The sequence below is a fragment of the Rhodnius prolixus genome, unplaced genomic scaffold, assembly GCF_049639745.1.
Source record: "Rhodnius prolixus isolate KJV_2025 unplaced genomic scaffold, Rpr scaffold_2, whole genome shotgun sequence".
Taxonomy (NCBI): Eukaryota; Metazoa; Arthropoda; class Insecta; order Hemiptera; family Reduviidae; genus Rhodnius; species Rhodnius prolixus.
Window position 1 is genome coordinate 47904374 of NW_027411592.1, and position 27938 is coordinate 47932311.

At 32.9% G+C, this 27938-nt stretch overlaps 1 protein-coding gene and 1 long non-coding RNA gene across 2 annotated transcripts in view; one reads left to right on the top strand and one right to left on the bottom strand.

Annotated features, from left to right (window-relative positions):
- The window catches only part of twz (BTB/POZ domain-containing protein twz), a 133755-nt gene that overhangs the window by 93497 nt on the left and 12320 nt on the right, over positions 1-27938 (bottom strand). The gene's annotated exons all lie outside the window — the stretch shown is intronic.
- LOC141449789 (uncharacterized) lies at positions 740-11602 on the top strand. Its single transcript, XR_012455696.1, has 3 exons — positions 740-970; positions 3969-4067; positions 11234-11602. It is a non-coding gene; the product is annotated as an uncharacterized lncRNA (long non-coding RNA).

The following is a 27938-nucleotide window of genomic DNA, read 5'->3' on the forward strand; positions in this document are numbered from 1 at the left end:
GTAGATTAACATAAATTAAGTTAAACTATCTCTCTGGAAAGCTGTGACATCGCATTTACCTACTACATCAAAATAATTTGACTACAGTGAACATGTAGAGCAAGAAGCTAACTATTTCTTTAGTAAAAACAAAAAGTTTCAAAAAAAATTCTATAGCACTAACTGCAATAAGAGAAATATTAGATTTTTTTCATTATAGACGCGACGATAGGCCTCTAAAATACCAAATCATCTCTAAGTCACTCTATTTTTACGCGATTCTCTCAGCGAAGCTTTTTAACTTTAACTGAGAGAAAGAGATGTGTAAACAGTCTATTAGTGTTCGTGCGGAGTTCACTTAATAAAATTGGGACTGAAACTGCTCATTAATTAACTGGATGGCTGTGATTTGATTCTGATTGAATTGCGCGGCAACAGTTATTGCTGTTTGCAAAACTCGTATTTATATGTAACAAAGTATTTTGCCCGAGGTGAAAAATTCGTTTTCAAATCTACCCTTATTAATTTTCCTTTTTGGGGAAAAAAGTAATTAAATTTTATTAAAATTACAAGAAAAAAAAATTATATACATAAATATCAGTTTATATTCCTGTCTCAGCTAATATTTATTTGTAGAAATTTACTGAAAAATATACAATTTAATTTTACCTTCATGCTTTTCATTTTTAAATTTAATACCCTTGCTTTTGTTATTTGTTAATTTTGTTTTGTTTTATTAATTTTTGCATGAATTCGTGACAATTTTCATTTTAACTAAAGATTATTCCTATTTTATTTTAATTTTTGTTTAGAGTTGTTTAAATGTTATCGCATTTTGTTTTTTTTCTAAAGACATAAACTTGGATTAATATGCGCGGACAGAAATTTGACATTTATACCATGTGACGAAGACCATGTTTAGATGTTTGTCCAGACATAGTCCAGTCTACACAGATCAGCCATACATGGCCAGACCAGCTGGGTGAGGAAGGTGAATCGAACAGATAAACATCTTTTTTTCTTCTTAACTTATTACCATACATATATATATATATATATATTGTGTACAATGCCCACACTTAACATTTATATTATGCGAAAATCGTGGGAAAAACTCTTCTTGAACATTATTTTCATTTAAGGAATTATTTGATTTATTTCTCTCGTTATTTATTTTTTTATTTTTAGAAAAAATATTCTTTCGCATTTAGTGATAAAATAAATATTTCTTATATCTGATATTTAATTCGTTTAAATAAGACATTCTCTTGTTTTACAACTGTATATTCTTGGATCTTATAGTTATTTTAGTAAATGAATCTAATAATTTTAATTTGATTTATGAGTATTTCCATAAAATTTGTTCTATCAAAGTCACGAACGGGCACTTACCTTCCTGCATGAATGATTACTGGATCAGCTGGTAAATAATCGGGAATTGTGCGATGGAATTTTTAGTTAAATTCCTCTCTCCCACTCAAGTTTGTAGGTCCAGTGTCACTGGGGAGTGGTCTTCATGGGTCCTTAGAGATGAATAATAATAAAGGAGAAGATTAGCCCAGTGATAGTGTCGGAACCTGAAGATCCCTAGCTCGATACTAGCTGGAGGACTTAAAATCCTTAGAGTTAACTGCCCTTTATTGAGAACCGCCACAAGAAGCACCAGAAGGTTCTAATCTTTTTTACGAATTAAAGTTTATAATGAAGGAGCTATTATTTTTGGGGCCGTTACTTTTACAGCTTTTAAAATTGGTTCATTGACTTCTTTTCAGCCTGGTAGTGATATAAGCAAATAAACAGGACAACTTGCAAAGATTAGAGATCGACTTTTTTTTATTTCAAGTAGGTAAATGAATAAAACCATCTGATCACAACTTGACGGAAAACATTTTGGATTCTTTTGAAAGTTATACCAGCGCTAGATAAACTATTAGTAACAATGACTGTAATGTTCCTTCTGTCCTAAATGCTAGAAATCTTTCTCTTCATTACGATCTGTACAAAGAGAGAAGATCTTCCGATACTCAATAAATGTGATCTCCAAATTACAACATTAGCTGTCACTTTTAGTCCTGACGCTTTTGTTTATAGGGATACCTTTAAACTTATATTTCTCAGAGATTTACGAAAAATAAATTTACAATTTTGGGTAAAAAATCATTCACATAAATACTTGTGTGATTCTATACACAACACCTGTAAAGGTCCTTCTTGGTCAGCACATAAAATTTCTCGAAATAAAAAATATTGCTTCTAGAATGATTTTAAATCCGAATAGAAGATAATGAATTTTATTTTTGAAAGATTAGATAACAACATTCAATCTACCTTTAGTAGCATTTGAAATAATTAATTAAAAATAATGTTAAGTTAATAATTACAAAAGTTTGTGTTAGCTGGTAGTGTTCAAGAATTTTCCTCTTTTAATACCAAATTCTGCCTATATTTTCTTATCAAAGTCATTTTTAAATATTTAATGGCACTGCGGTTACACAAATAATTGGATTTTGACAATTTATTTAAAAATAGTGCTGAAAAATAAATCTTCCTTTTTAACAGAAGGCATTTTAACATTATTAATGATCTCAAATAGCAGACGAATCAATTTGCTTTTTAAATTTGAACATCACATTTTTTTAAAATTAATTTAGTACTGAAAAGAGTATGGGAGAGAATAGACCTTTAGGAAAAATATAATTTTATAAATTGGATGTTAGGGTACAATTGATGTCTGTCAATATTTGATCAACTGAGGCAATAAACTTCTACTTCAAAATTTAAATGAAGTATAAAATTAATAAATCCAAATTGAACATAAAAGAGAGAGATGTATCTGTCTAGCATTTATTCAGGAACAACAATAAAAAAAAAAAAGAACAACTACCTTGTTAAATTAAGTTCCCCTATGCATTTTATTTAAGTGCAGTAAATAAATAATTATTCAAAAATACTTTATGCCCCCAAAAATGTGTATTATTCGATACTAACCAATTCATTAAAATAATCACAAAATTGGCAAGTGAATTGCAACATTTGCTTTATTACAAAGCTACGTTACATTGAGGTAGCCTAAGCTTTATAAAGTACTTACCATCTGCCGCTTCTAGCCTTAGGGTATTGCGCCTTTGGCTGCTTTACCTTACTATTCAGCTTTCAAATAGTACCGCCTAAGGCATTAAGTTACCCCTAAAGACACATCTACAGAGATACGCCCTTCCTTCGGGCGCTTCATAACTTCATGGAAGAAAAAAACGGAAATTATTAAAAATGTTCCACTCACTATAAAAACTAAGAAATAGACAAGTAACAAATGTATCATTAATTATTAGGGTAAAGTGTCCAAATTTCGGCCCCCTTAAGTAAATTAAATTTTATTGTAAAATAAAAAATAATAATAACTTCGACAAGATTTCTATTGTTACCTTGGAGATTCAGTTATTGATTTTTGCAATAATATTGTTAAAAAAATTCATACAAGGAACGCAAAAAATATAATTAAAAAACAGTACACTTTTAGTTGTTTAAAAAAAGTGTTCTTAATTTTTAAAGTTTTGAAACACTACCAAATATACAACTTATTAAGACTAAAAATATAACACTTCAAAACTCGGCTAGACATGAACCGTACCCCGAGTTGACGTTTCCAAACGATTATTGCTGCCTCAATGTAACTACGTACGTTTCTTAAAATTACCATTAGTGTGCAATACTTGGCGATTGTTTTAAATATGGGGACGAAATTTGGCGCAGGGACGAAATTCGGGCCCTTTACCTTACTATCGCTGAATACTTCAACCTCATAAAACTATCAAAAATGTGTGGAATAAATTGAGTCAAAAAGGTTTTGGTAGTTTCAGTTATTGGCGGATTTTTATTTAAATTAATCTCTGAAATTGTTAGAAAAGCATATTTAACTGCCCTACTCTGGCCACCTGATCGGTGAATAACTAGAAAAATTAGCTCATATCAGTAAAATCGATTGTTAACAGCAAACAAATGACTCAGAAGAGAAACGAGGACTCAAGGGGACTGCTTCTAAGACTCCTACGTCTATAAACAAGAAGATTCAAAACATTAATACAAAAAAGGTAAAATAAAAAATAACTTTACGGATTTAAACGAGGTTTTAAACAATTTAAGAAAATATTAAGAACTTCTAAACCTACATAACTACAAGTAGCAGACGTTTGATTAGTTTGTAAAATTAATAAATTACAGCAGCCGACTTGCTCGTTTCTACTTAGAAGTTGTTGTTAGGAAGTACTTGTTATTCAATTTTATATAATTTAGTTTTCACCACCTTTTTTCCAATAAAACCAAAACAATACAATTCCTTTCAAACAAATAAAAGTGATAACATTAATTGTAATGTTATCAGGAATGCAAGCAATAGTTTTGTGGATCAATTTGTCTCAATTTATGGTAGAACGGACAATGGTCTCCAGTTTCAACTCAAATTGGGAAAGTCAACATAATTCTCTGCTACAGAAACAAGCAAATTTATGCTGACGCTTATTGGTTTGCTGTACTAACTTCTGTTCAGAGTCCGCAATATCAAGCAATTCGCATGGGGAGTAATTTTTGGCAGATCAGTTGATATATTAAAAAAAATATATATAGTATTAAAAGAAATCACGATCAGATCAGATTAGGAGGAACAATTAGGACTTAGGCCAGTGAAAGTCATTTTCACCACAAATTAATGGCCGGGTTTATACCTTACAAAATCCTAGATCAGAGTGACATCGTGAAAAGAACGATGTCCATAAAAAAAAAAAACAGTTTATAAAATCAAAAATTAAAACGATAAGAATGTCATTAAAGAATAAAGATCGTTGACAGAGAGAATGGAAAAGATTTGTGTTATTAATTACGAACCGAGTGTCTCTTTGTTTGGTAAGCAAATAGGTAGGTGACTGACTTACTCACTACTGACACAGATTGTAAGTAACATGTATGGTCACAAACTAATGTGTAGGTGTCTATAAATACTTTTCTTTTTATCTTGTAAGACCAGTTATGCTATAACCTTAATTTAGAGGCACAACCTGTTTAGTGTCGCCAGAATAAGGCAGCATTACATTGAAGAATTCAACAAAGAGCTCAGTTAACACTGAGCATCTAAATTACTTATTACTTATTCTGTAAGTTCTGTATTCATTATTAGACAGTCTTTCTTTAGTACTGCAGCCAACATTAAATTTATTTAAGTGCATTTATATATACAATAAAAAAAAGAAGAACAATATAACAAGAATTTCCAACCCCAAAACAGAACCAAAGAGGACGAAACGACCGACATCCCTGCCATTCAACAGGTGTGCTCTATCGAACAGCTAACTTACTGAATGTTTACCCCAGCACCCTACTAATAGTCTGCCCTCTTCTACACAACAAAACAACGTTAGGATAACAATGTTGTAAGACAAAGTGTAAAATTAATTTTAAATTCTAAATACGTAATCATGGAATACATGCTTATCTTAATACACTCCCTTCTTAATTCTGATTTCTTTTGTAATCAATCTGCTTCTAAGAAAAATCTGGTGCAATGTTCAAGATTTTTTCATTACAAACAACGCTGTCCAACTCTGTACAGTAGGCTATGGTAAGAGGAGGCTAAAGGTTAAAAAAAACAAAAGTTGCTCATGGAAATAGGTTAAAAATCTTCTTCTAGATTCCCTTGGGTACTTTTAAGTTTTTATCAAGAACGAAGTAATTGCAATTTCAATTTTTTAGGTTCCAATAGCCTATTTTCGGGGGCCTGCAGGTTAGGGCTGCGTCCCAACATCAAACATATACATATCGACATAATTTTCTGTAGGTATACCATTTCCTCAGCTACAATCAAAACTAATTGTTAAATGATAATATGTTGAAAAAAAAAAATATCACTGTAATAAGTTCAATTTAAATAAAAAATTGTACCAAGTGCATAAATTGCAATAAAGAATAAGATGTTTCTTTAGGCGGACAAATTATGTGTAAGGACTTCGGTAACCCTGATTATAATAAGTAGAGGTCGGTCACGCCTTTGCCTTTGACGTCACGCTGTTGCCTTAAGGCTAGGCACGTGAGAAGCCTGCGGCTTTTTACTTCAGGCAATTTCTATATCTCTCCTGTGTACGTACGTGGTTTGTATAAGTTCAAATATGGAATGAATTTTGCTTTAATATCTGGTTTAGGTATTTCATTACAGAAAGATCTTAATCGTTAAACAAAATAATGGAAAGATTTAGTGTCTGGTTCCAATAAAACTTTTAGCTAATCATAAAAAAATTATTTTTGTCAAGACAAAAAGTAAAAATTTGGTTATATGTATCTGCCGGAATTTTCAAAATCTTAATTTGTACTTTTTTAAAACAATGAAAACAAAACCAGCTGAATCATTGCAAGTAAATAATCAACTGCTTCTTGCTATTAAGCTACAATGAGCAGCTGAGATCTTTAGCCAGATCATCTAGGAAAGAATAAGAGTAGGAAAAGCAGGATATGATTCTTGGCAATCGTTCCCGCCTCAGAATCTTAGGATCTTATTTCAGTCTCGTTAATGTAACATTGGTGTCATTCATCTGAAGTGGCACTTAGTGGGAATGTCCCCTCCTAATGAAGAAGTGACCTAAATTAAGTTTCTCCTAAAACCTACAGCAACCATGTAAACAGGAGCCAAAACCTCTTGAAACTTATTAGCTTAATGCAAACCGTAAGAAAAGCGTGTAATGTAGGTCATTCTATTAAGAATATAATCTTTGGAATCCATCTTAATGGGTAAAAGTAAAAAAGATGCTGTGAGTACCACAGACTAGATTAAGATTTATTAAATTTGTTAGGTATTTAGGTTTCCTTCCGCATTTGAACGCACTTAATACCGGTTTCTAAAACTTAATATTTGTTTGAGAGTCTAGTAGAATTAGGAAGTATTACAATAATGTTTTAACTAGAAATGAAAATCTCTTCGTTTAGAGGTAAGATTTAGCTGGTAAACTAGGTAGACTGTTCTAATCAATGGGTAATCGACAATTTCAGTAATTACTTGTAATATTGTTGTATTTCTTCAGTGTGCTGTTAACATATGTGAGATAAGTGACTAGCCCTACTTTATCCTCAACCATTCTGGATCAATTCAATGTTTATCCTTAGACAATCCGTAAATCTAATAATAAGAGCGAATTAATCTGCGTAATGGCGAGTTAAAGGTTTGAATCGTATATACTTCTATACATCAATGACTTCCACAAAAAACTGCGGCGATTATGTTATAAAGGGACGTAGCAGTGTAGGCGTTTTGTCAGCAGGGATGACAATAATAACTTAAGTCCCCTAAAAATAGATCCTGGTACCAATAGATTCTCATTTTAGCAGAATCACCGTCATTTACACAGGTAAAGATTCGATCGTGAAGAAATGCTGGCTTTAAAAAAAAACAACTCTGGAATGTCACCTTTGTTAATCTAAGATCAATTCAACAAGAGACAATGAAAATAAATTTTCTATAATTAACTTTTTCTCTTAAACTTCTAAAAAGATAATATTGCAGTTATGCTGAGTTCTTTTATTTCAGTTTTCAGCAGAAAGCATAAGTTTTGGTGAACCTCATGATAAAAGTAGGTTCAACCAATTAGTCTGTCCGTGAGCATATCCAAGATATAGAAACGGAAAGGTTGCTAAATGTTCAAATTGATACTTATATTAAGTGCCATCATACAATGCGATAAAGTTTTGGTTAAAAGTAGGTAAACTAAAAGTACATCTTCACTCAAAGGCTTATTCATTTGTATGCTTTTCTTTACCTTTTTTATTATTACACAATTACATTATTACAGAAAAATAAAAAATTGTTTTAGACCCGATCAGTGGTTGGTGTAACATACCCTTTAAATTAGTCTTCACTGTGAGATGCAGTTTTACAAACCGTATAGTGGTAAGAATGACTCAAATGTCAGGATAAATGTATGAGATACGTAGAAAGAAAATGTTCAGCCAGTGTTTATCTCAGAATGTTCCAATCATTTTGTTTCATCTTTGTAATACAAACTCCCGTTTGTTATTGGGCCTATCATTTTTCCAGAAAGCTTGATTTTTTGTAGAGTCTTTGCTAGTGAAATGAAGTTTAGTTCTTCATTAAACTTTTTGTATGTTGCTCGGTTCTAATTCTTGTTTAAATTTATGAGTAGATATAATATGAGTTATAAAATGAGATAGTTATTATTATTCTGTAATTGTAGAATCAAAAGTAAAAAATCGTAAAATAGGTTTTACATTCACACCATCACTTTGGGCTACATCTTTATTAGTACAAATTTTTCTAAGAAGACTGCTGAACAATAAGGAATTGTTATGTACGAGTATAATGCTGAAACTGAGAAAATGTTCAAGTTTTAAGCAAATATGCTTAAACTTTGAAAAGAATAAATAAACTAGATTTTTTAGTTTACCATTTTAAGAACAGAGATCCCACGTTCTAATTAAATTTGGATTTGTTTTTCAAATCATTTTCCTCTTGTTCTTTAACATTTCCATTTGCCCTTCATGTACCAAGTTACATTTATTTATTTTCATTTCGTAATTTACAGGAAAAATAGATTATCGCAAAGTACAAACAATTTTTTTAAATATATACATAAATAAAAATATGTTAAAGCTAACGAATAAAGAGATTTAAAATATATAAATATTTTCGCAACGTACTTTAATGTTTTAAAATTAAAAATATTTAAGCGGTTTACAGAGGGAAAAAAAATTTAGACCAAATTTTAATCCCCTTTAGAATATTTGTTTTAAATTTAAATTAAAAATTGTTGCTTAAAAGTTGTTCAAAAAAATAATAATAAAATCAGTTATAATAATTGCAAAAATGGAATCAATTTTACATTGTAGTTTTCTTTGATTTCACTAAAAAAGTTGTAATGAATCAGAAGCAAACATTGTGAAATGAATCATTTTATTGATGGTGAAGCATAAATAAAATGGAGAATCCTTAAAGAAATCGTGACTCAAATGACCCGGATGGTTTTGTTAAAGAAACAAAAAAAGAAGAAACACCGAAGTTATGCTTGAGTGTGTGTATAATTCAGAATACAGAAGGTGGGATTGGTGTGGTGGTAAGGTTAAACAGCGATAATAGTCCAAACGAGCCCGGTAGCCAAAATAGTCAAGCCAGTAGCTATATAATTATTATATAATTATTATTATGATGTAAGGCATTGATAGAAGGGTTAATGTCTGGAGATCACCTAATGGACACAAACCAACACCACCAATCATTTTACCTTAAATGCACTGCACACCAATGCGCTGTCACTCTTTATAATTACACCAATTATTTTGAATTCTTTTTTTACTTCGCTTTTTTTTGGTTTGTAGTGTATTTTCTTATAAATAAGGATTACTGTTCATTCAATCACTATTCAGCAACTCTCATTGACGATCAATCCAACAAACTTAATATAATAGGATCTCTTTAGATTGTACCGCTTATTATGTTTGGTTTTTGAAAAAATAACGCTATACTGCGTGGGTTTGTAAGCCTATCTTCCAACCACTGACTTGAAGAATCAGATCATTTTGAAAGGGACATCCGCCATTCTTGTTTACTTGCTTGCTCCAACCCCAGGCAGAAGGAGACGATCCTAAACCAGACAAAACAGGCATTGATTCACATCACAAAGTCCCCATTAGAGTTTTACAACCTCCACACTAGACTTAAAAGAACAGAACTAAACAGACGCTATCGTCGACTACTTACTCGTAAAAGACTCTTAGTCGATAGATCAAAACTCTCTCTGGACAACAGAAGACTGATTTATACTTCTATTTTGAAACCCATCTGGGCGTATGGAATAGAGCTGTGGGGTTTCAACCAAACGCTCCAATCTCCAAAGGATTCAATCTCTTCAGTCCAAAATACTTCGAACTATTTGTAAACGCTCCATTTTATGTCTCCAACCTGGACTATACACACTGACCTTAACATTCATTTTGTCACTCATGTCGCTAAAACACAGTACAGAAAACTTAATTTTTTAACCTACAATCACATACCTGACAACCTGACAAGAAGTCTTAAGAGACAGTGGCCTCGTGATCTCCTCTCAAGTGAAGAGAGCGACTAATAGCCTAATGTTTTGGAGTGTTACCATTGGGTAACTTCTCCACTCGTTACCTTAGCATTTGTTACTCGGTTATCACTGTTACTTATAGCGCTAACTCGCTGCTTATAAATGAACGCAAAAAAAAAGAGATTTACATTTGACGAGCCAAGAATGTTACAGTCAATCTAGATTACTGTCGGAATAAAAAATCAGACAGGACAGAAGACACACCAACCTTAGATGTAACAATGTAAAAAGTACAATCATTAATAAGCAGAAGCCCTGAAGTTGACCCAAGTCCCTGGGTCGAAAGCTTGGCAAAAATTTATGACTAAAATTGGCAATAATCTTTCTTCCTTTTAAATCGACGATTCAGTCACCAAAACTAATAAGTAAATTATTACACTTTAAAGAGCTTTCCTATCCCCCCTCAATTAACTTAAGGCATCCATTAAATTTGGAGTAAGCCAGTACCAGTAGAGCACATACAAAATAAGATCAATATTTTAAACGAGGTAGTTTTTAACTTGCCCAAAGTTAGACAAAAATAAAACACATTTTCACTGGTGCAATAAGCCTTGAAAATAAGATTTCCATCATTTCGGCAAGAATCACTGAAACTGGTATAAAAGGGCAATACTTTTTTATTTATTGGCCACTTTCTTATCATTATAAATATAAAAGAATTTGTTTTATATTTAATAAACAGTAGCTAAGTTCATTAATCTTTACAAAAAATACCCATCTTAGCTAAAGAAAATGAATAAAGTGTAAGAACAGAGGCAGCCATCAAGGTGGACATGAAGAGTGTAACCGGTCTTCCAGGTGTAAGCACCGTTCAACACACAGACATTCCAAAACAAAATAAAAATAAAAGGAAAACACATTCCTCATCAGCTGAGTGCTTACCTCCTTCACTAATGAGTTTGGTCATCAAACTTCAATCACATAATTTCTAGACCACATGATTGAGTATCAGCTGTGCTCGAAAACTCAAGAGATCGTATTCATTTAAATAATATAAGACAATACTATCTCTTTTTAAAAATCTTATTTGATTATTACAATGGCAAAGTTTTGCCATAAGTAATACAGCTTTTATTAACAATAAATAATTAATGAAACTGCCCAGTGGTGACTTTAGTCCTAAATATTCATTCCAGCAAATCACGTGAGCATTGACATTTAAAAGATCTAAGAGGATCGTCTGGAATTACAACTATATAATAAAGCTATTTGGCGAAAAGAATGGAAATTACCACTAGAAACGTCAACCATTACAGTAAAAATGAAAAATAAACAGATAAACGTCTCTGAAAAGTTTGAGGTTATTTATATGGAAAAGCTCCCAAATCATGAGTAAAGAATCTACAAATAAAATAGAACGCCACATGCAAATAAAAAAGAACTATTACAAGTAATTTTGAAAAAGTAAATAAAGGATTTTTTTTTTAAAAAAAGTATTCATTATTTGCCTCACGAATAGTAATGCAATGTAATGGTAAATCGGGGTTGCGCTTGTGAAGATTACCAGAAATCATTTGAATGATGAGTAAACATTTCTCATAAGCCACATGTCAATTAAAGGTAGAAAAAATATATTGGGTCAAAAAGTGAGCCCAGTTGTAGAGGGATATAGCTGTGGGCGTCCTGTGATGTTGGTGTCTACTTCTGGTATAAAGAGCTTAACAGTAGTACGAGCAGACAGACATGTATACGGACAAAGAGGACGAGAAGCTGTTTACTTCTTCTCAGTCAGCACTGTTACCAGTTATAATGAGGGCAGCAGTACTTTTTAAAAACATATCTACATTACACAGAAGGAAGTTTAAGGTAGAGTCCCCAACTACAAGCGAGTGTTCTTTCTAGATGTTCTAATTGGAACGGTACCTGGCACCGACATACTTACATCTTCCTTTTACAACATCCACCAGCTGGCCTGTGTATTTATAACGGTTTTAAAAAAAGATGACATGTTCATCGGCCATATTAAACTGCTGCGAAATGTAATGGTTGAGCAAAAAAAAAAAAAAAAACAGGTTGTATTTCCAGTTGTGTTATCTTCATTTATCTCAAGATTCTATTTATTTACTAAAAACATTTACGAGATCTTCTAAAAAACCTAGTTAAAATTCTGAATACTCTCACCTGGTTACCTTTCTTTTTAAAAGAATGAGTTTTAGTAATTAGATGAGACAGTGAAAAAAAAAAAATCTGCTAAAATTCAAGAATAGGGACACCATCTTGGATAGAACACTGGTTCAGATAGATCTTAAGTTATATATATATATGGATACTCTAGCCGCAGAGTCTGTACCAAGCAAACTATTGTCTCAGGGCAGTTACAATCGACCACCAACCTACATCTTTACACACCTATAAAGAGAAGAGCATGCAAGTAAGTTCAAGAAACTTGCCGATTGCTATTTCAAAATCCACTGGATGATCGTTTAATCAATCAAATTCTATCTTGATGATAAGTGGATCACTAGGCCTAAAGTGATGACCAGTGATTTTGTCCGTCGTGTCTATTGTATACCTAACCGTTTCAGTTTTTCTTCTACCATCAGAGGGTAGTTTAATCATTTTGGTATAGAGATTTTGACTTCACTTAAGTTAACCGTCTCGCATTACACTTGTTTAACTAAGTGAGCGAGGTTACATGGTGTGTATATGTGTTACTTAAAATTTTAATGTACCAAAAAAACATTTTTGTAAAAATAGTGGTTTAAAATTAATGAAACCTAGTACTAGTTAAGGTTTCTGTACGTTTAGATCATGTGTAATGCTTTACAATTATTCAAATTCTTTTTCTTTTTTTAATCAACAAAAATATTTTTGTAATGATAATAATAATAAATACTTCATAAAAGGTTTCATTACTAGAGGCCTAAGTCTCAACAACCTGATGAACAATACCAGAAGTTGAATAAGAATCCGTAAACTGTCAGAACTCCAACACTTCTTGCATCCTCTGGATGTACATTAGGTAAATGTGCTTGAGTGATGAATTTCCATCTGTCAAAGCAATGGAAAGATTAATATTCATAACCATTTCCATTCTATTTATTTTACGTTCACATTGACCTTTTACTTGAGAATAAAAAATTATTATCAGCGTGCGGCCTACTTTTTTGTTTTTTTGTAAAGAATAGAACTATTGCTGTAGAGGTTTAGCATTGAATGCAGCTTTTATCATTATTGTTAAAATTTATATGAATTTCTCGTAAAAGTATTAAACTTTCTCTTTACTACGTTTTTTCTTCTCAAGATAATTGAAATTTTTAAAAATTAAACTCAGCTGTAAAAGTGAAAATCCAAAGAAACAATTTTAAAGCTGGCTGGATTTAAAAACGCTTCTACTCCGTAAGCTTCTTCTTCTTCTTCTTAATCCAATACTCTTGTACCGACCGCTAAAACGGGGTCAAGATCATGCCGTTTTTCCTACTGCCTTTATTACTGAGTTTTCTATCTTCATTTCCACTGATCTAAAATCTTTCTCTTGGAAACTCTGCTGAATAAAATGTTCCCAACTTCTTCTAGGCTTTTCTCTGTCACTGATATCAGTTACCCTTTCCTCGTATACCTTTCTCGCGATACTTCTTAGTACATGGCGAAACCAAATGTAAGTGGCTCTCAACTGTGAGCTTGACTTAGAAAATTCTTCTTGAATACCAATTTTTGTACCCTCTTGTTTTCCTCCTTATGGTATATTCTACATAGCCTGGACTCATCATCTTTTGTGCTTTGCCATGAGCGTACAGGATGCGTAGAAATCTGACAAGATCGGCAGCCAAATCTGTCTTTTTTTTTTTTAAAGAAAGTTTGTCCCAATGTGTTAAAAAGTTCACTACAGCTCTGTAGGCTTAAAACATACCAGCTTTAAGAAGATACTCCAGGCAACCTGGGGCCGACAAATAATGGATTACAAGAAATTTCTTCAGCTAAAATTCTTAAATTGTAGTTATTGAACGTAGTTATTGTTAGTAAGGCTAGAATATATCGTATTCCATACCATAATCAACTGAACAATAAAATCATAAGAGTCCAAGTGAACTATGAAGGAAATAACTTAGTGTTGTATGACGAGTTAAAATAGAAGTTTTACCATTACCTCTTTTTGTAAAGTTTACGATTAGGACAAAATAGATATTTCAGGGAAGGGGTTGGCTCACTTTTCTGGCTCATTCTTAGCCAAAATCCAAACACCCATAGATTCCCTCTTTCTGAAGATGTTTCTAGCTTATCTGTTTATTGAAGTCAGGCTTGTTCCAAAATTCAACATAATCACAATACTTCCTTCTTTAAGAGGTACGAGAACGAAAAACGTAACTGGGAAATAGCTCTCTTTGAAATGTAATTACAAGCCTTCAATTTTTCTAAATTTAACTTTTGCTTCATTAAAAAAGAATTGAATTAAAATCATTAAACTACAGAAAAAAAAATGTGTTTGTATGTTTAGCAAAAAATTAGATTCAACTACTGGCTCCTTAAATAATGATTTTTTTGAGCTTAAGCTCATCTACCGCAACTGAGTGAGATTAAACAATCGAAAAATAACCTGAAAATAGAGAATTTTTAACGATGAGTTGCTGGCAAATACATATTTATGTATAAGATAAAATTACTTTGTCGATCGCGCTACATTATAAATAAAAGTAAATATTAGCTCATATACTCGTATTTTAGTCATACATAATACATGCAACGTGGGAACTTAACAGATCTATTATACGAATTCCTTGTGGAATAAACTGAAGGCTAAAATTTAAATAAAAAGTCTAATTTATTGTGATTGGAGTCTTGTATTTGTTAAAATAAACATCAAATGGGTGAGTAAAATCTCGGCAAATTATGCTAATTAATTTTTGCGATATTTAAATAAAAACAATACTATAGATTCGTATGTTATGCATAGAAGAACAGTAAGATTATCTACAATCTACTATATTATATTGTTTATATTCAGTTAGAAGGTGCATAATACTTGATCCTTGGCCACAGAGTAAGTATCTGTAGATAATTTGTACAGTTTGACAAAAAACCTTAACTCAGGATCCAATAGTATGGTTGTTTTTGAAAATGGTTCAACAGAACATACTACTTTGTTGAACGAAAAACTAAACTATATTCATCGAAACTGGTTTGAATTTCCATAATAATTGTGATACGATACATAAATATTGTTAAAAATAAGGAAAAATATTCCAATTTCGTACTGTGAGGAAAATACATAGTTCACGAGTACTTTTAGTTTAATCGATCCGTTCTATTTTATTGAAAAGTTTTAACGCAAATCCAACCCTTAACACAAATTTGCTGAGTTGTCGTCTATAATTGCGTTAGCTTTGAAGTAAGATTGAATTTTACCTGAGCAGTTTCGCTTTTAACAATTTTTTTTAAAATACATGCGTAAACATTTGCCCCTTTGGCGCTAAAGGCCTTTTTTAATGCATTGCTGGCCTCTTGATAATGTTCTCTCGTTTCAGAAAACAAGTGATAGGTTCCAGAGAAAAGGGGCTGGCAGGCAACAAACACCGGATCTCCGCGCGGGCGGAAGCCGAGCGCCCTAACCACTCAGCTAATCTCTTCTCCAAAAGCACTAAAATTTTAGTCTTACCTTACTGCTTTTTAATGTCATAAAAATGTATCATATAAATGTAAATTATGGGTAAATTACATACGATATTGTCAAAGAATGCCGCAAGAACGAGTGTGTGTTATAATATAGGGTTAGAAATATGTAGAGCTACTGAGATTGAGGAGGAAGAAATTTCGTTATCCCCAGAGGCTAAACGAAGACAATAGTATGGTAAAACGATAACTTATTTTACATTAAGTTTTAATTGCTCTTTATGATAGATGAAGTGCGTGTGCCTTCAGGGAACTAACTCGTGATAACCAAGTTTCTGAAAATTGTAAATCTAAAAAAGTAATTTTCTCCTTTTTGTAAAAAAGAAAAGAAAAAGTTTTTCTTCTCTTTTAATTCCCATCTCGATATAGAATGAATAATGAGCAAAAATGTAATACACATCTTTTCTCTTATAATTCTGTTACTAAAATTTACTTTCGAATGAAAGTAACTAAATGTGTACGCTGCGTGTGAATCAAAGAATCAAACATTTTTAAATGGCCGCAATGCGGCCTGTGCAGAGTTGGTCATCCTTGTGCAGAGTAGATGCTTTTGTATCGTCCCACTTTTAAAGTATATATATAAAGTATTGTATAGTGTATGCCCCCTAAACAAGCACCTATAAATACAAGTATATTTAAATTGTACAGTAATTTGATGAAGCGTAAGTGAAAAAATAACTTTAGCAAATTGATGGTCTCAAACTTGAAGATATTTGTGTCAATATTAAATATAAAAATAGGTTAGAAAGTATGACACATCAAACTCACACTTGTAAGATATAATAAAAATAATAATAAATAAATAAAAGATGTATAATATATGAACGATTTTTAGTTAGATAAAAGTTTTTATCGAGATGGCGGTTGCCATGTAATCGAACAACTCTAGATAATTTAAAACACCAAGTCCCCGAGGGTTTGGCAAGAACGGGGTTGGTAAAGCGAACAGAGAGGGTGGTTTTCAGCACAGTCAAGTGAAAGGGCAAACGAGACAGAAATAGAGTGTTTGAGGAAAGGGAATGCTGCGGCGCACAAGAGAGAGGTAAAACTCTTGGGTACCCCCCGTGGGGCAGGGTGGGCCCTCACCGAGCCTGAGGCGCGGCAATTTACGTGCAGCTCGGTCCGGGCCTTAATTAACTGAAGCGGCCCTGAGGCAGGACGGTTGGAGGGGGACGTGCCCCGCGGCCAACACTGGAAATTGCCTGCCATTCCTCTAGGCTATCTTCTCTTAGATGAGAGAAAGAGAGGCTACAGTCCCTTCGCCTATCCCTGACGTTCACGTCGATATTTTACATCCAAGAGGCGGCGATGGCATTGGAGGCAGCAGGGTAGGGCAACACTGTCAACACTACTATTGCTCCCTGACCATATAGCGTTCTCTCTTCTTCAAGCCGTAGCTTTGTTTGGCCCAATTGTGTCAATTCTATAGGCTACCCTATGGCTACACCCTGCTGCTATCCATTCGGGTGAGAAGTTCGCACAAGACATACAACTTATCCTACCAATTTTGCTATTTTTATCAATAATTTTTTTTTTAGTGGACGAATTAAGCATTATGCTTCATCGTTGAATGCTGAAGATTTTCAAATGAGCATTGATTGGTTTGGATGATGGATAGCAAGTTAAAAGAGTTCCTGTACTGAATCCCTCGGGAGTACTAATTGTATCATACCTGAACATCGAAACAGAATTGATGATTGATTCGAGCCATAAGCCGATGAATATTGGCTAAAACAGCATATTTGCCGGATGGATAGATTTACCCGCTAATCATACCCCGATTTTTTGCAGAACCAGATGTCCCATCTTGGGACACTTACCTATGCAAATATGAGCAATTCATTGTAAAGCTTGTTCTGTATGAATCGTTAGTACTATTCATCTTCAATAATGCGCAGTTACGTCGGCTAGAATAAACTTAACGACTAAAGCTAGAGTTAACTTACATACATTCCTTCTTTAAAAAAGAAATATATTCTACTAATATAATTTGGCTTACATTATTTACACATAATCATGATATTTTTTTATTACTTTTAAATACAGTCAATATTCTATTTGTCCGAACCGTTATATTAAAACAAAGCGTTCGAAAGTGGCAGATTTTCAGTTTCGTTTTTAAATTAATCCATAAATAAATTAAAAGTTTAACAAAAACTGAAAGGTGGTACAAAGAAGGTGTGCAAGCTGTAAAGATCTGATAAGAATAACTTTCTACACTTAAATTACAAGTTAATATTTAAAAAAAGGTTAACTTGATTATACCAATCAATAGCCGAAGTTTGACATAGTTAATTTTAACATTGTGATGGTCTAGTTTTGATTAGAGAAACATTTGGGGAACCTTCTGACACAGATATCATTCTGTTTACAAATAAGAAAAATAGTTAATTAATTAGTTTTCTCACTGTTTTTCCCACTGACCTACGTAAAATAATTTAATCGCTTTTTTTTTAATTAACTTTTTTTTTTACAATTCATTAAACGAGGAATTTAAAGAGTAAGTTACAAGTCTTTGTTTAAAAACAAGCCCGCACCTCCATCTCTGAATTAAGAAATCTATAAAGCTGAAAGGTTTGTAATTTACTAACATAATATTGTAGTACATTAAAATAATCTATTATGACTATAATTGAGATTAAAAACCGAAAATAAAAGCTAAAATTCAGAGAGTAGGTACATTTTTGAGCTCAATTTAAGAAGTAGGATTATCGTTTTCTGATTTTCATTCACCTTTCGGCTCTTGGCTTCACCAGGAAGTCGGCCTTCACCGACTTCTTCTTCTGTTCATCTTACAGTAAGCTGGAAAGGAAAATTCAGATGACGCTCTCTCTGCATGTTACTGCATTTCTTTTAGTGCACTCTATATTTTGGCTTCTCAAATACTAAATAGCTGTTCCATTACGCATGCTTTTTCTGTTCAATGATCTGCCTTCTATTTCACAGGAACTAGGGATTCAGAGAATGGAAACATTCTATCCTTCACAGGTTAGTCTCCTAGAATGTTTCCTTATTTCTTCCTCTAAATGAGTGCGGCCAACGTTAACTAGAACATTTTTTTTTAGATTAAAAGTTAGAACGACCGCACATTTTTTTTTTTAAACACTGAAATTCTTGTGATGTCCCGTTGTTCAAGCGATAGCTGGCACTATAGCGACATGATTAAAAGCAAAATAATTCGAATAGGATAAACTATCCCCTTACCTGTCGTTCGTTTTGTGACTCATTCCGAAGACCCATCTCTATTAACCCTGAGTCATTCTTCTTCTGAGTGACGTTCTTCAATGATGGCCAACATAAAAACCCTGCTTAAAATCATCTGTCCCAAATAGTGATTATTCTTCATTAAAATTTCCTACCTTGCTTAGAATCTATAGAAAAATTTAAAATTTTAAGCAGATTCATCGGCCCACGAGAATTTTAGTAAGATAAAAAATTTGACTTTCTCACCGGATCCTATTTTACGTTAAATCTGAATTGTAGGAACAGAAGTATTAAGATAAACTGCTCGCTAACGAATGCATTTTACATATTTAGGTCGGCTATAAGTTTTTTTAAAAATGTTTTATGAATATTGTAAAGTTTGATTATTGATAGATAAATGTAATTGCATTTACGAAAATTTGTTGCGCGCTATCTTAACATTTGTTATGTAAAATAAAAATTACCAGTATGGTGGGTGGTAATATGGTGAAAGAGAGGCGAGTTGAAACCAGACTTGCCTGTATGTCACCGTTGTAATGAATATTAAGGTGGGCGAAGAGGGAGTGGCCGCACCCAAAACGAAGGATAGAGCTACAGGAAATGTCAGGCAAGAAGAAGTGAGACGGGTGTGCGTTGTATAGAGACGACAACATTAAGAGCCAGCGACGTGGCTTTGAGCGAGCTACACATATCCAACGACTCATTTGATCGCAGATACGTATGCAGCACAGCACGGCGCACTAATGGCAGTGGACGGGAATGTGGATAGCCTAGGGCTACTTTCTACCTTCCGGCCAATTCTACAAACAAACACAACACGTATACATTCATATCCTAACATACAATCGACAAAACAGCATGTAGATAAAAACCAGCGTTTACAATCAGCTACCAGTTATTTACACCATCTGTCTGTAAAGACCTCAACATTATTTACCCACTATTTGTCTATAATCTCTGAAAGATCAACCAAAACCTGTAATATGAGTACGGGTAGAGAGTAGATATTAATCCCCCCCCTGGGCGCACTGACTCTTTTGGCCATTAGCGCCTTCCAAAACCATTTCTTTTAAAATCCGAGGCCACTCTAACTAGAATGGCACCAGTGGTCTGCGAGGCGTCTGTATGCAATACCTTGTCTTTCTAGACAGAAGGAGAAGTAGTTATCCACTCATCTCCACTTATTGCATTGCTCCAGTCATTTTGAGGAAATGGGTGTTACTTTTTGCCATCCCTTACTTCAATAATACTTGTTTATATAATTCATGGGCAAAATAAAAGCATTTTTGCATTAGATATTCCAAAACCAAGCCATATTTTAAATATTACTTATCAAACTAATAATACTATTTTAATATTACTAGACTCGGAGGCTACTCCGATAAAACCAACAAATTAATAATTGCAGTAAGCAGTACTTTGAACATATTTTCCTGCACTTCCTAAGGAACTACATAATCCCAAGAAAAACTAACCTAATAGGGTTGAAATACATTTGTTTAAAAAATTCTTTCAATGCCGAGATAAAAAAAAAATTATACTAGACATTCATTCACAATAAAATTCTGGTTAAATATATTTGATAAATATGAAATAGAGAGTTGATTATCTTAAAAACTCTCTTCACTACAATTTATATTAAATGAAACAAAGAACCCGGAGTGGAACCATTCACGTAGAGAGGAAAACATGCTTGAAATTTGAAATTTTTAGGCCCTAAGAAGGATTAGAAAGAATAATCATTATTTAAGACAGATATTGAACTAAGCGCTTTCGCATCGGCCCCAAATCTGAGTTTTCCCAACGAAAAGTCCATTACAAATCTAAGTTGTCCAAAGAGTAACTCTAATCATTGGTGCAATTAAACGAATGAATTCTTATCTATTGAGACCATTAAAGCATTTTTAGCACAAAATTTATACATATTTTATTATTAACTATAGTTATTTGCTTCCTTAGTTTCAGCTAAAACTACTTGTAATAAAGTAAAACAACTAAATTTAACTATCTATATTTCCCATTAAATTAAGCAGCTATACAAATCAAAAATATTGACAGTCCCATCATAATTACTTATAGAAAAGGTAAAAAACTACAATTATTTACATCCTAAACTACTTATTACTGAAAGTCCTCTGTAACTAATGAGGAACAAATTTCACTCAGATAGAAAGAAGGAAAGGGATAAAAAACAAGGAATGGAAATTAAAGACACTGATAATTTCTAAATGAATAAATAACTATAAAAGGACGAAGAAGAAAATAGAAGAAAAATGAAGATCTGAATTATAAAAGGCCATCCAACGGATGGACTTATTTCCGGGCAAGCCCACTAAAAAGAAAAAAAAAAATTCATTCATAAAAAATAATGTACTATCTTCATGATGGCCGCAGCCGGTTCATTGTGTAGGCGTGTCCGTGAATACAAAATTAGGAGCAATTTGTTACAACCTTTTATGTAAAGTAATACACAATTAGACTAATTGTTATATAAAGCAAGAAATTCACTGTTGGTGTTATTACGCTGCCTGCTATTATAATAAAAGTAATAAAGTATTATATTCTGAAGTGAAGTTAAGAGTAGAATTTTTAAATTTCGGTAACATTTTCAAAAATTTAGTTTGAAGCTAGTCAACTGCCTGTTTTTCAAGAACTCAGAGATAGTTTCAGCGAGAACAGTTGCGGAGAACCAACCTGAACGAACGTTCGTTAGTCCTTGTACCTCTTAAGTTCTGTTACTGGAAGCGCTTCCATCACGTCTCGACTCTTGTAATTTGTGGCAGTTCCAAAAAAAATAAAACTTCTAATCCAGAACACTGGAATAAATCTTCGAGGAAAAAAAGGGGACTGAAATAAAAGGTGAAGGAAGAATTAACTTGAAGAAAATTTTCGTAACTTTATTCAAAAGAATTGCGAATAAAACTTAAACCGACTTAATTCTTCTTTTTTTTTAAAAAAAACCTTTTATTGGAATTTACAACTGCAACGGTTGTTGCAACAAGCAAATATGGTACCTGATAAAAAAATAAAAGAAAAGAACATCATGAGTGGAGAAGGCACCCAGTGGTGTCTCTCCAGTAACGTGCTTTGCTCTCACGATAAGAGTAGATCATGAGGCAATCTTCTCTTCAGTCTCCTTAGAGGATTACCTTGTAATGTGGAGGAAGATAGGTGTACTATGAGAGGGTTAGGATGAGCTGCGTTAGAGGAATGAAATTTGAGAAAACGAGTGTTAGCAAGATCTGTAATGAAAGGAATTTTGAGGTCATTATGGATAGTGAGGTTAGATACATACTCGTAGAACGGAGCGTTAAGAAGTTTTCGAAGTATTTTTGACTGTAATGTCTGGATGCGTAGTGAGGTTGGAACGCTTAGTTGATCCCCATACTTCGATGCCGTATGACCCGGCTTAACTCAAATAGTGTGTCAGTTATTTTCATGAATATGCACTTTTGAAATTTGAATTGAGAGTTTTACGCTAAAGATTCCCAAAATATCCCATAAAGGAATTTTTCCCAGATGTCATAAAAATAAAGAAAAATTTCAGGTTAGAATTAGGTTATGAAGTAATGTTGCAGAAAATATTCTCTTTTTTTTTTATTTTATAAGCATCGTCAGACTGTAATACCTATCAATAAGTTGGAAGAAGTATTCAGTCCACATCCTCTGAATAAGTCACAATCATACAAGGCCTACGACGAATATTAAAGAATATGAATACAACTTGTCTCCAACTATAAGTATAATAAGTAAATAAGTATTTGCTGTGTTCCAGACACTGTACTGGAGACAGCGTAACGGGTCAAATGAGCCTCGGTTCACATGAATACGAACGTGTGGACAGTTTCAAATACTTAGGGACGCTTGTTACGGCTAATAATAATAATAGCAAGGAAATACAAGCGAGAATTTCGGCAGGAGCTTCTGGTCCATATCAGAAAGTGTTGCGCTTTAGAACCCTATCAAGAGAAGCCAAATTGCATGTTTACAATAAGACGATTTTGAGACCTATTTGTGGTTTATAGGAAGCCAAACGTGGGCTCTTACTAAGGAGGATGAACGCTTTCTCTTAATGTCTGGGAGAGGAAAATTTTAAGAAGAATATATGGCCCCCATTCTGGAAGGGCGACAGATGGAGGTTAAGGACCTACAAGGACCTTTATGCTGATCAGGACCTAGTTGGCCTTATCAAGCAAGGATGAATTAGACGGTTAGGTCACTTGAAACGACTGGGGGAGGAAAGGATAGCCAAAAAACTATTTCTTGGACATCCAGGAGGGGCTAGAAGGAGAGGGAGACCCTGGGTGAGATGGCTCGACAATGTTGAGCAGGATCTAAGAGATTTGGATGTAAGAAGATGGAGACAAGCGGGCCCTAGAGAGAGTGATGAATGGCACAGCATTATTGAGGCGGCCAAGGTCCTTCATGGACTGTAGTGCCAAGCAAGAAGAAGAAGATGAGGGTTATTCATCAGGTTTTAAGTAGAACGTGTTCTATAATTCAATATTTATTTGAAAGAATCTCTAAAGCTTTTGGAAAATGTCTATCATGAAACCTATGACAATTGGGTGTAAGAGTTTTTGTGCATTTAAAACAGAGTTTGCTTCATGAACTTAATTTTTTGTTTTATGACTACACTGGTGCAAGAGGAGTAGGTAGCGTGATGCAATTTCTCATAAATGAAAAGTAAGACAACACTGTAAACTACAAATACAAAAGTTAAGATAGGTTAAATGCGTTTAGTGGGCAGCTAATTTGTAACAAACTACGTACTACAAGCCCTCATGTTTTACAAATGGTTTTACTGGTTGCTAAAAGTGGATAAAATGGATTCTCCTGTTAAATAAACTGTAATAATTTTCTACAAGACAGACTGGACAACATAAAAACGTCTTCTATAAATGATAAACAACATTAAAAAAATAAAACAGACACAGTAAGTACCCAAAAAAAGAGAAAAACAATCATTACTAATAGGTTTATGGTTGCGAACTAAGCTGGCTGACTGGAGCATTAATGTCAGATTTTATGTCAGTTTATCCTAATGAACCGTTGCGGAGAGAGAGAAAGAACAGTATTCTACTAGAAGATAAAACCGGAATGGAAACGACAAAATAGTCTCACAAGTTCCACATTTAGAGCATCATATTATCAAAGGATCCAATAAAATTCAAAACCTTTTAGTGGTAACCTTTTCAGTATTACTTTCATATTTTCTTTTTATGCATTCTCTAACAAATACAAACTGGCTCAACTTTTTATTCTTTAAAGCAAACTGCCTTATTTTATGCATTTTTTTTTGTTTTTGTTTTAACATCTTCAACAAATTTGTATTTCTATCCTGTGAAACACTTTTTATTTTTTCGTTCAAATTGATTTTATGGTATTTTATTTACACTTCTCTCTGAAGTTTCATTTCAATGTACGTATGTAATATCTTAAGCTCCTATTTGAAAACCTATAGAACCTATAAGTGATAAATTAAATTAAACCGGTGATATTGAAGCTAAGCTCAAGCGCCTAATGAACTGCTTTATAAGATTTATTTTCAGCATTTCCAGAGACTCCCGCATTTCGCGCTGCTACGATGAGTTGAAGTGGCTTTTTCTTGCCTATCGCCGCCAGTATTTTTTGGCTTCTTTCCTTTTTCAAGTCATCCAGTCTCAAAGGCCATCCTATATTTTTCAACTCTTTAAGTTTAAATCCTCTATCCATTCCCGTAATACTGGATCTCGCTCATCTGATCTCTATATTCAGCACTCATAAGTGCTACCTCTTTCTGGAACTTCTTGCTATCATCTGTCCGCCATGCTCCTACCCTTTCTATCTTTAAATCCCGTCTATTCAGTTATCTCCTTTCTATTCAGCTTCCTCCAGAATTTTAGTTGTTTTAATTTATTTCCTTAATTTCTATTGTTATTTTTATTTTTACTTTTTGTAAATACTTACGTATATTTTCTGTTTAATCACAGGCCAAACTATTAAGGCCTCTAATTGTATCTTTAATCTGTTTTTAATTGTCCCAGAATAATAAATTTATTTTCTATTCTATATTCTATTCTAATCTATAAGTGACAAACCAAACGGGAGTTCCATCAAATTTGACAAAATATTTGGCCGTAAGAAAAAGCTGATAGATTTTCTTTCTTTACTAGTTACTTCCAAAAAAAGAAAAGCTATTCTAGTTTTTAAAAAATCAGTAAGGAGAATAATTACAAAAACTGTAAAAGTAAAAAAAACAAAATAAAATAATAAACATGTAAGTGTTGAGTATTGGCGCACCAAGTCAGACAAGTAGGTAATTATTTGTTTAAGAAAAATAAAGAAGACATCGTATTTGGTCCGTGCGGCTAGCAAGCTGACGTCCCAACTCAAACAGCTAACGAACAGCTAAAACTAGCTAAACAGTAAACTACCGTTTTCTAAAATACATTACGTGACTGTCATTATGTAAATTTTTCTAAAGAGTAGGTTAACGTTTTTTTTAAAAGTCAAAACTCCCTGAGTTATAAATCGAATAGTTAGGCGAAAGAGAGCTGCTGATTGGCCTGCCCATGGCCTGATAATGTCATAAAAATGAGAGAGAAAATAAATTGATTTATATTGGCTGTCAGTTACTATGATATATTTATCTTGATAGATAAATTAGAAAAATTAAGTTTTATTCTAATTTAAATAATTGCATAAATAAAAAGAAATAAAAAGGTTGTTAATAATTAAAACATTTTAGAGAATACTTGTAGCCATAATGTAATTAGCTGAGACCTAATTAGTCTAATTAATTTCATACAAATGTATTATAATTCAGGTTTGATGGCTTTTCATCTTTCCTTCTTTCTTTGGCGGCCAGAAAGGTCTGTGAAATAAAACTTTCTCTACTTCGGAAATTCCTCAAATATTTTCATTTCTTGAAAGCTGTAGAAAAATTTGTTACATTTTGAGTTTGAAACTAACCAGCAAGACAGTTAATCGTCAAAAAAAACTGCACGAAAAAGCGTAAATTTTTTTGAACGGCATTACTTTTGGTACTCTGATACATAAATTATTGTTGATAATTAAACAATTTATAAGTTGTTTACCATACTGCAGCTTCTGTTTCTAATTTATCAAAATAGACTATGTTGTTATACCTTCGAAGAAGTAAACATATATTTCAAGAAATATTTGTCTTGGTCATGTAAAACATACATATCCCATTTACGGAGAATATCAGATCTTAAGAATATCCTGTAAATCCAAATTGCGGCTCGTTTGGATAGAATAACTAATTGCTTTATTCACGAACTGATTGTTTTTTTTTTTTTTCTAGTTCATTACTTATTATGCCCGCAAAGCTCATGTGTTTTATTTTACATAAAATGGAAGAAAACCAGAATAAAAATAAAAAGTTATTCCAAGGTGTGATTTCTCTTTTTTTTTGCTTCAACATTCGTCAGTATTTGAGGTAATTTTGGTTTTATGGTGGATAAATTAGTAACAATTTCAGACGTGAGTTACTGCTGTAAGTGGATTGTTAACAGTCGTCTTTGGATTAGTCATTTTATTGAAAAATACAATCTCCATATTTTGCCTTCCTTCAAGTCCATTGTGATTTACTTATTTACAGTTGTGCAGTCTCCTCAATGTTATCACGTAAGTTGACGTAGTAAATTGTAATAATTAATCTTAAAAACTAACTCAATCTCAATAGTAACGATTTAGGAAGGAGTAGGTTAGGCAGTGTGAATGTTTGTGTGTGAAAGAGGTGTAGGGGGGCCAATGCCGGGGCAGGGGTGGTAAACAGTTGTCTTCTTGTCTCGCAGGACGTCTTCCTGCACTTTCTCGGGAGCCACTGCTTTCTAGGACGGGTGGGTCTGTGCAGGGATTGGCACCCTGGCACGCGTATGAATGGGTTGCGTGAATGTAAATAGATTTGGGATAGTAAATGAGTGAGAGGAATATAGAGTACTCCACTCAATGTATATATATTTATCTGGATGAATGTATTTATTAGGATGTATGTATTTATTAGGATGATTGTATTTATTAGAATGAGTGTATATATGTATTTTGTGTAAATAGGTTATTTTAAAATTTAGGCTAGATCTCTATGGGGTGCGAGAAATATCGAGTACTCCACCCCAACATTAGTTAGTTAGGTTAACAGGAAATACGAGGTTAGGCCAACGACTAGGTTAGTTTCTATTAGATTGACTAGGTGTAGATTAGGCTGTGTAGTAAAGTGTCTATTCTACAGTATAGTGAAGGTGCAAAGGACCCTTGTTGTTGCGCACCTTACAAAAAAAAAAAAAATAACTCAATCTCGGAAACCTGAAAGAGTTGACATAAAAAAAGAAGATTGAAATCCACTGCATTATCCAACAATGAGGAGCGAATCCGTAAAATAAATATGTTTATTTCAGTAGCAATATCATTTTAGTTCGGCAATGGTTACAACTAACGCCACTGTTAATTATTTTACGAGATCAAAGTCCCAACTTTAAGATTTTATTATTTTTAGAAGAAATCGATAAAATTATAAAATTTGCATGAACATAATCGTTATTAATTACAAATTCCTGCTCAAAGAGGATTTTTTCTTTCTTCTCCCTTCCTTTTTTGCATTAATATTTAATGAGTTATTTTCATAATTATAAAAAACTTTCTGATATACATAAAATATATTTAAAAAACATATGCATATCAAAGACCCCTTAGGAATGTCACTGCCAGAGGCAATACACTTGAATACATTTCTTTAACCTCTAAATTCAATAGGGAAGCTAGAAAGTAAAATTCATCATTAAGAAATTCCTGTGACTCTAAGCAATTATTAAGATATCATTGTTTATGTTTATTAAATCCATAAATTAAAACCTTATGTCATTCAATGAACCACCAAAACCTAAAGACAACATATACTTAAACCTATTAAGCTAAAAAAAATGCATAAGGTTCTCTTAATAGCATGAGAACTTTTTTTTAAAAAGTGTTTATTTCCTGTCATCAAGGAAATAGCAGTAGCTAGTAAGAGTTTCTTAGAAACTATTA